Source organism: Lepisosteus platostomus, chromosome 5 (genome assembly GCF_059453375.1).
Source record: "Lepisosteus platostomus isolate fLepPlt1 chromosome 5, fLepPlt1.hap1, whole genome shotgun sequence".
Taxonomy (NCBI): domain Eukaryota; kingdom Metazoa; phylum Chordata; class Actinopteri; order Semionotiformes; family Lepisosteidae; genus Lepisosteus; species Lepisosteus platostomus.
The window spans coordinates 47906626-47916920 of record NC_142615.1 but is presented as its reverse complement, the minus strand read 5'-3'; positions in this window follow the sequence as shown (position 1 = coordinate 47916920).

Sequence of the window (10295 nt, the reverse complement as noted above, 5' to 3'; positions counted from 1 at the left end):
TCCGGGAGTTCATATTGCTTGACTAATTTTAAAAACTAAGTTATAAATGCAAACGCTTCCTCGGTGCGCTGCTCTGGTACGCCGGGTCTTACACAGTGCCTGTCGGCAGTAAGCGTTACAATATACATACCCAACACTGCTTGAACCCATCTGTCATGCAAATAAAACACCTTGAATTGAATTGAGGGAGAGAGGGGGGTAGTGGGACAGATATACTGTAGACAGACTCAAGGCAAATAAGATACTTATGGGTACGCAGGCATTCACGACAGCAACATATGAAACGTTTGCACGTACTGTATAGTTAAGTTATTACTTGGTTTTCAAAGTGCAACGAAATACAATATTGTTGTTGCTGCTGTTCTGGTTGTTTTTATCCCGTAAAGCATTTTGAGAATCCACCTTTAAAGGCGATATATACTGTAAAACCGCTGATTCTTATGGAATGTGTTCCGCAGGAGATTCAAATTTTTATTTATTTATTTATTTTTTAATCGCGTATCTTAGGAAATTATTTATTGTCTTCATATTTGGCCAGGGCTTTAAAGAGAAGGCACGCCATAAAATGTCGGTGCCGTCGTCTCCGCTTTAAAGGTACCCCCGTGCTGGAAGAATTTGACCTCAGAACGTTTGCCCAGCGTAGTTATAGTGGACATAAAAACAAGAGTTCGCTGGCATTATATCCTAGAAGACACAGACCTGGGGAAAAGACCGTGAGCCTGTCTCTAAATACTAATAATACAGTATGTGATCTCCTGTCCCAGCCTCAGGAACAGACAGTGAGCCTGTCTCTCAATAATAATAATACAGTGTGTGATCTCCTGTCCCAGCATGAGGAACAGACAGTGAGCCTCTCTCTCAGTAATAATAATACAGTGTGTGATCTCCTGTCCCAGCCCAAACGACGACACAGTGTGCCTATCTGTCAATAATAATAATACAGGGTGCGATCTCCTGTCCCAGCCTGAGGAACAGTGTGCCTGTCAATCAATAATAATAATACAGTATGTGATCTCCTGCTCCAGCCTGAGGAACAGACACACAGACTGAGACTGTCTCTCAATAATAATAATACATTGTGATCTCCTGACCCAGCCTGGGGAACATACAGTGAGCCTGTCTCTCAATAATAATAATCCAGTGTGCGATCTCCTGTTCAAGCCCAACCGAAGACACAGTGAGCCTATCTGTCAATAATAGTAATACAGTGTGTGATCTCCTGTCCCAGTCTGAGGAACAGACAGTTAGCCTATCTGTCAATAATAATAATACAGTGTGCGATCTCCTGTCCCAGCCTGAGGAACAGAGAGTGAGCCTGTCTCTCAATAATAATACAGTGTGTGATCCTCTGTCCCAGCCTGATGAACAGTGAGCCTGTCTCTCAATAAAAATAATACTGTGTGTGATCCCCTGTCCCAGCCAGAGGAACAGACAGTGAGCCCGTCTCTAAATAATAATAATACAGTGTGTTATCTCCTGTCCCAGCCTGAGGAACAATAAGCCTGTCAATCAATAATAATACAGTATGTGATGTCCTGTCTCAGCCTGAGGAACAGAGAGTAAGCTTGTCTCTCAATAATAATAATTCAGTGTGTGATCTCCTGTCCCAGTCTGAGGAACAGACAGTCAGCCTATCTGTTAGTAATATAATATTATTAAGAGAGCCTGTCTCTAAATAATAATAATACAGTGTGTGATCCTCTGTCCCAGCCTGAGGAACAGACAGTGAGCCTGTCTCTCAATAATAATAATACAGTGTGTGCTCTCCTGTCCCAGCCTGAGGAACAGTGAGCAGTCCTAATAGTTACCACTTTCCTGATTTATCTCAGCAGCTTTAATTTCGCCTGAAGCGCAAGCAACTTGTGAGAACAGGTTGGGTTTGCTGAGCTCAACTGGCTCGGCGTCTTCGTGTCGTAGCGCCGCAACGGTGTGTTTTCCTTCCTTCTCTTTTCAGCCCGGAAGAAACATTTTACTTGTTCCTTTTGTAGCCGACGCATGCCGACGCCTGTGTTGTGTTGTGGATTTTCTCCTTCTTGAATTTGTACTCCTCCTCCCTCTCTCTCCCTACCTCTACCTCTCCCTCTCTCTACCTCTCTCCCTACCTCTCCCTCTCTCCTTAACCCCCTCTCTCTCCACCTCTCTCCTTATCCCTCGCCCTCCACCTCCCTCCCTCTCTCTACCTCTCTACCGCTCTACCTCTCCCTACCCCTCTCTGCTCTCTCTCTTTCACTCTGGAGTTTATTTTCCAGACAGAAATCCAGCTCCGTCCCTCCTGTGGAAGATTGGTGATGCAGGATGAGAGCCCCTAACCGAGAGCACTGCAGCGGCAGGTTCTGTGGTCTGTTTCAAATCAGCCCGCAATGAGACACCGAGGAGAAATGAAGAGCCCCAGTTGCGCTAGAAAATCACCCGGGAAAGAGACTTTCAATGTAGGAAAAAAAAGTCGTTAGTAACGGACATAATATGGTTGTTTTGTTTTTTTAATCGCTGCGATGTGTGACTAAGCTCATACTACTAAGAGTTGCCCACTTTGTCTAGATCTGGTAACCTGCTCGTCGCTGGTGGGCCAGATCGTGTCCCCCATCACTATACTGGGGCAATAGGACCCACACAGACCGCAGGGTGAGCACCCCCTGCTGGCCCCACAGAGAGGGAGAGGTAGAGGTAGGGAGGGGAAAAGGGAGAGGTAGGGAGAGAGGTAGGGAGAGGGAGAGGTAGAGGTAGGGAGAGAGAGTACAAATTCAAGCAGAGGCCTGAGTGGAGCACTGTCATATGGCCCTGACATCAGTCCCTCAACTCTCTGCATAAAGCAGTGTCTTATGGCCATGACATCCCACCTCCACCACTCTCAGTGGAAAGCACTGTCGTATAACCATGACATCCCACATCCACCGCTCTCTGCGTAAAGAAGTATCGTCAGGCCCAGACATCACACCCCCGCCACTCTCTACGTAAAGAAGTGTCGTATGGCCCTGACACCCACCCCTCCACACTCTGCATAAAGTATTGTCGTCAAGCCCTGACATCCCACCCTCGCCACTATCTGCGTAAAGCAGTACCTTCAGGCCCTGACATCCCACCCCCACCACTCGCTGTGTAAAGCAATGTCGTTTGGCCCTGACATCCCACCCCCGCCACTCTCTGCGTTAAGAAGTGTCGTATGGCCCTGACACCCACCCGTCCACTCTGTGCTTAAAGCAGTGACGTCAAGCCCTGACATTCCAGCCCCTCCACTCTCTGCGTAAAGCACTTTCATATGGCCCTGACATCCCACCCCCGCCACTATCTGCGTAAAGCAGTATCGTCAGGCCCTGACATCCTACCCCTGCCACTCCCTGCGTAAAGCACTGTCGTATAGCCCTGACACCCACTCCTCCACTCTCTGTGTAAAACAGTGTCATATGGCCCTGACATCCCAACCCCGCCACTCTCTGTGTAAAGCAGTGTCATATGGCCCTGACATCCCACTCCCGCCACTCTCTGCGTAAAGAAGTGTCGTATGTCGTATGTCGAGGTGAGGTGAGGTGCGACACACCGGAGCCCCTACGCTGCTAATGCGGAGCACTTGTTGAACTGGCATTGAAAGGACGTGTGCGCACGGAGCGAGCCTTCCCTGCGGCGGAGTGTGGAAACTTTCTCCCTGCGCTGCAGGAGTTGTGTGCGCTGCAGCGCTGCCGAGAGAACAGCACAGAAGGCAGCAGGCTCTGGAGAGCGGGAAAGAGACGGAGCCTTGTGGGCAGGCGAGCAGGCCCGTTTTTTGGAAATTGCTGAAAAGGCTCCGGTGTTTGTTCGGTTTGTGGCAGGCGCACGACGCGAGCTTGCGTAGCGAATCTGCCGGTCTGGTGTTATGCAAATGAGGCCGAATTGCATCCCGGGACATGCTGCGAATGCGCATTGGCGACTGCAGGTGTGTAGGAAACGGCGCGCTCGTTTTCTCGTTTTGCCCACCCTTTTGAGTGTTAGTGTGGCGTGTGAGTGTGTGAAAGAGTGGGCCCAGCAGGAGGCAGTGGCGTGCGGGGCGAGGAGCTGGCCTAGGCTGCGCGCTTTGTGCTGTGGGTGCTGGCCGCTTGCAGGGCCTTATACAACTTATACTTACCTGGCAGGGGTGATACCTTAATCATCCTGTAGGTGGAGTAGTTGGATTGTTTTCTTGTTTTGTGGAAGCAGTGTTTGTTTTGCAGTTTACGAAATGACAACTTTTGGATCCCGCAAGAATGTTGTGCGTTTTGAGCTTTTGGATGACCTCTTCATGGATTGCATGCAGTTCAGCAGAAAAGTGTTGCAGAAGGAACTTGGCTTTGAACCTTGGCACTTGGATTTCATCTTCGCTTTCCCAGGTCAGAAAGCATTTGAGGTTGTTTTTGTGTGACGTCACGCCACACCTATTCTCTGTTTGAACAATGTGTGGATGTGTTTGAGGCAAAAAGAGGGAAAGTGCCTGCCCTTGAGAAGATCAACTTGCAGCCTCTGACACAGAGAGAGAGGAAAATGGTGCATGTTGTTATGTTCTCGGATCTGGCAAGGACGGAGGACATTCACACCTGGCTTAACCAGTACTGCACCGTCCACCATGGAACTGAGGTTAGAGATGTTGACGGTATAAAAACAGGAGCAAGGAAATCCAAGGTTCGCTTGCTACCGGACAATGTAAATGGAGGCTTAAGGCACCTGCCCTCTACAATCCGGCTGGGCGCCTGCAATGGCTATGTTTTTTATGTGGGACAACCAAAGGTGTGTCGGTGCTGTGGGACACCTGGCATCGTCCTGCATTGATAAATGCTGCAAGACCTGTGGCAAACAGGGACATTTAGCCTCTGACTGTTCAATGCTGCCAAAGTGCAATTTATGTGGCTCGAAAGGACACGTTTTTAAGAACTGCCCTCACGCCTACGCCAATAAACTCAAAATGAGAAAGGATGAGGCAGTGCTTGTTTCAGCCAAACCGGCCCGAAAATCCAAAGCAAACAACAAGTAAAACAAAGAACCCTTGTTGGACAAAGACTCTCAGCCTCCAGCCAGGATCAGTCCTGCTGTGCTCCGGGGCCGGTGGAAGAGAAATCCACTACGCCCCCACAACCGCAGACTGCTCCAGACAAGCATGAGGGTTTGAAAACCCCAAAGAACAGCGAGGACCCCTCCCCCACTCCTGCTCCTCAGAACGAGGGCCAGTGTGGGGCCCCCCGGTGGAGCGGGTCCAGCGAGGATACCCAGGATTCAGCGGAGCTGCTTTTCTCAGACTCTGCAAGTGCTACAGATGTCCTCCTCTCCTCCATCCAGTCCATCACGGAGGATCTGCAGCGGCTGGTGGGTGAGGGGGAAGAGGAGACTGGTGCATCGGCTGCACCCCTTTCCCGTCAGTGCTCCCAGGAGCTGGACTTGAGGAAAAGGAAAAATGACTGTTTTCTCCCTGAGCGAGGAGGAAGGAGAGCATGGTGATGGGGAGAGCTGGAACCCCTCCACCCCTCCCTCTACCCCCTTCCTTGAAATGGACTCCGTGAACGCTTTTACTGCTGCCACCCTGATGAAGGCTCATTCAGAGGATGGCTGGCAGGAAATTGGTAAGAAGAAAAAGAAAAGAAGAAGGTAACAGGTGAGACAGAAGAGAAATGTGTTTTGTAAAGACTGGTTCCACTTTCTTATGTAATACGGCTCTAAACATAATTTCTCTTAACACCAGAGGTATCAATGACAGAGTTAAATGCCAGTCTGTCTTTGATTACCTCCAGCAGAGAGAAGGAGATGTGTTGATATTGCAGGAGTGTGCTTTAGCCTATCAAGAGAGGTATAAAAGCTTTGAAGATAGGTGGGATAAAGGGCCTTCTGTTTGGTCAGGGGACAATAACAACAGAGCCTCTGGCGTGGCCATTCTTTTCAAAGGACGGGCATTCAAACTGAAAAGTATTCAGAGGGTCATAGATGGCAGGTTGCTGTGTGTGGATGTGGAATGGGGGACCGTTAACCTGCGGCTAATCAATGTGTATTGTCCTAGTGACGTGGGAGGGTGGAGCTACTCAAGGCACTCTCTCCCCTATTGTTATGTAGCACAGACGTGATAGTGGGAGGGGATTTTAATTGTATCTTAGAGCACACAGACAGGCAGTCTAGCTCTCCGATAAAATTGGATTCCAGCTCACTGCCCCTGCAAAACTTAGTTCAAGACTTTAAACTCTCAGACACATATAGATGTATATATCCCACAACAGCAGGATATACATGGTCAGGGAGGAATAGCAGCTCCAGAATTGACTATTGCTTTGTCTCAGAGAGAGTGAAAGTTGTTGGGGTCACTCTTCAGCCTGTCTTCTTCTCAGATCATCAGGCTTTAGGGTGTAGAGTGGAACTCCAGGGCGGAACTGTCTTTGGCCCAGGCCTCTGGAAACTCAACACAAAGCTGCTAGAAAACGAGGGGGTAGTGGCTGTCCTTGCAGTGTCTGTACGGGTCAGTAGGAGAGTGGTGGGAGGAGGTGAAGGTGAGGACAAAGGCCTTTTTCATGGCTGAGGGAAGGAAGGCTGCTGCCAGACGGAGAGGAGTGCTAGCCAGGAAACAGAGGCAGCTGCAGCGTCTCTACACGATGCTGCACGGTGGCTTCGATGTGCTTGAGGATATCACCCTTTTAAAAAAGGACATCCGGAGCATAGCCGAAGAAAGTAGTCGGGGAGTGCTGTTAAGAAGCTGAGTGCAGTTCTTGGAAGAAAATGAGAAGTGTACTCGCTTCTTTTTCAGGAAAGTGGTAGGCTCCAAGTCTGTCATGGAAAGTGTAGTTGATGAGGAGGGAAGAGAGAGTACAGAGCTGAGTGCTATCCTCTCCTGCATTGAGGCCTTCTTGTCACGGACGTCCAAGGGGCCTAACCGTGGGGAGCAGGAGGGCGGAAAAAGACCCATATGCGTAGCGGCGAGACGGGAAAAAGGCCCAGGCTCATTAGTGAAAGAGTTCAGGAATGCCGTATAGAAACCTGTGCCCTCAGGGAGCGGACGTGGGGCGCCCTGGTGCTAGGCGGGTCTCAGGACATCCGAACGTCAGTGCTGAGCGAGGACAGAGGCCACTCCAAGCTCTTCTAGGTTTTCTTCAATGACTTACTAAGGATCTTCTTCACATTCGCCCATGCAGGCGAAGCCAGTTACACCAAAGCAAACGCAGGAAAGTGCAATTCAAGCAGAGACCAGGAGGGACTTCTTTACACCGAGAGTGGTCGGAGAATGGAACAATGCGCCCAGCCCTGTTGCTGGAGCCGATTCTTGATGAGATCTTGGGCTCACTAAGAAGCCCCCGCTGGATGCTAATCTTTCTGTTGTTCTTGCAGGTCCTGCGCTGCTTTTGAGCCGACAGAGCTCGTCCTGGTCTGTCGGCACAGCCCAATTGCAAATGATCGGCTCCGCGTACAGAAGGAACGTGCGTTTGGTACAAGAGTGCATGAAGGCACCGGAAACACATTGGGAACAAATGACCGGTCGCTCAAGACCTCTGTGAAGTACAGGAGCGTGCAAAACGAGGCTGTTTCCACCCGGTCTCAAACCGGGAACATTTCGCGGGTTAGGCGAACGTGATAGCCGCTACACTACGGAAACCTGCAGGGACCGCTGCTGGTGTCTCGCTTGCGTTTCGGGCTGAGAAAGGGAAGCGTCACTTTAGGCAGGGGGTGCTGGAGAGAGGAACAAAGGGCGCGATGAAACAAAATGCCGAAACCCAGGATCAAACCAGGGACCTTTAGATCTTCAGTCGAACGCTCTCCCAACTGAGCTATTTCGGCGGTGTGCAGAGCCCACAGCCACCTGCTCCAGCCTTCCTGTGTTGCGGCATGAGCGCACCAAGAGGAGCGGGAGAGTGTTGCAGGAACGTCACTCAGAAGGAAAGCCACCCAGCTGCGCCCTCTGAGCTCTGTCCAGCGCATCTTCCTCGCATGGACTCCTGCCTGCGACGGGCAGGAAACAATTAGCAAGAACAGAACGACACCCCATGGGTGTCTCATGACCACACCTTAGGTTGTGACACGTGCAGGTGTGAGGGGTTGCCGGGCTACTTTGGAGCAGAGCTTGGGCGGAGGGGGGGCGGGAAAGCAGACAAAGAGGTGACACCTCAAGGTCTGCATGATCACAGCTCTCCGCCGCCCCAGGCTTCCGCTCGATAAGCTACTGGACACACCCGCCCCTCCTCACACAGACCGTGGAAAAGCCCCCGAGTGGGAGGGCTCTCTCTTCCTCCCAGGAGCTCTTGGACACGACGCACAGACAGAGTGTGGGGAGCCGCCGCCTGCAAACACGGCTCCAGACAGGACTCCACTCCGCAGGAGCCGCAGAGCAGAGGAGATGGGGGCAGCTTAGCTCCTGTGCAGAGACCTGAGCTGTTGTTGCTGCGGACGCTGTCTTTTCTGCACTCGGGGTAGGAGTGAATGTTGAGTTGCCCTTAGAAATGAAGCAGAGCACTTCAACGGCACGGGTGTGTGTGTGTGTGCGTGCGCCCTGGTGATTCTGGGAGACAGATCGAACCTGGGCTAAAAGAGAAGGCTTAGCCCTCTTCCATTTGCTAGTTCAAAGTTGTACAACCCATTTGTATCTGCTAGGCGGCACAGTTGTCGTGCACAAAGAACGCTTTGAAAAGCGTCAAAAGCAAGTCATTCCGAGTTGGTCGTTTGTGTTTTCGAAATGCTGAATTGCTGCTAAATGCTGAAATGATCTCACAGCTCCTCGGTTGTTATTTCTGCTCCGTAAAGGAATCACAGCACGCGTCGCCTTCCAGCCCAGCGGCCCAGTGCTGAGCTTAGTCAATGCGATTCAGCTGCTTCCAGTGCCTTTATTGGAGTGCGCTGATTGACCGTGCTCTCTCTCCAGAGACCAGCACGCCTGTCATGGACGGAGCAGGAAAGGCGGCGCCACATTCTACATCCCTCTCCACGCAATCGACAAAATCGGGCTACTGAAGTGGAGAAAATCGCCTCTCCAGAAAGTGCAAATATCATCTTGGAGAGTATAAATCCTATTGCCGAAGGTCAGCCCTGTCTACCAGAGTAACCCTCCCTCCTCCTGCAGCGATGATCAGCTCGTCTCACATGCGAGAAGTCTTCGGTTGGAAACAAGCTCCCCCTCTTCTCGCGCGTTTTGCACATTCGAGTGGTTTTAATGCGGCTCCTTCGTATGGTGCTGATCTTTTGGAAAGCAGGAGGCAAAACTGACACATTCCCATACCGGGAGTATGGAGTTTTCAACCCGGGCCGCCTGGGTGAAAACCAGGAATCCTAACCGCTAGACCATATGGGAGCACACAACCCCGCTGTTCTGGGCATCATGCAAGCAAACTACATAAATATGAGAAAACACGCAAGAGAGTTGTCACTCAGAGTGTCGAAGGGTCGATGTATACTGGGGCTCAGTTGAAATGCAACATCAGGACTTTTCCGAATTATGTCACACGAAGAGAGCACAGCCTTTTCCGCCCTGTCACGTGTGTATCGGTAACTCGCCGTGGTCGTATAGGGGTCAGTACTTTGCGTTGTGGCCGTCCTGATGTACCCCGGTCTCCCGCGTGACAGGTGGGGATACTCGCCACTATACTAACGAGGAAGACATCGCTCTCTGCTTAGTGTGCAAAACACTTACTTGCAGCATTGTGGGTGCTGTGGTTTAAATGCAATTGGTTTGTGAACAGAATACCCTTATCCCAGTGCATTGTGCCACATTAAATAAACGCACGAGAAAAAGAGATTCAGAACGCAAAGCTGTGTCAGTGTTCTGTGTAAAAAATCGGTTTGAACATCACGGGAGCTGTTTTTAATAAGCTGCTGAGTAAAGAATATTGTAGCATTTACAGGTTCTTTTCAGAACAAAGGACGAGTGGAGACGCGATTAACAAACAAGCGCTTTGTTATTAACACTCACACTTTGTTATGAACACTACCATTAAAACTACCAGTTGTACTCTCACTAATGTTAAAATGAATACACTAGTAGTAGCATTAGTTGCTGCCCGTGACGTCACATACACTCTCTGTGACGAATGCGAGACACCTAGACACATACAGTGACGTGCCGGCTGTTGCCGTGGTTACCATACTTATGACTATAAACACTGGAAAAAATGCATTTAAACTTTTACTTACATACATTTATCAACTTGGAATATAATTTTATAGCTCTAGGATAGTGTTACCTAAATAATAATATGAATAATCATTGTTTAATTTTGGATTGAACATTGTTAACACTAAACGCACTATGGTAATTGATCGATACAGTCTTTATTGACTGTTTTCTAGATATTTAAACAGGGTCAAGAAAAGAATCAGTACTCACCAATCAGTGA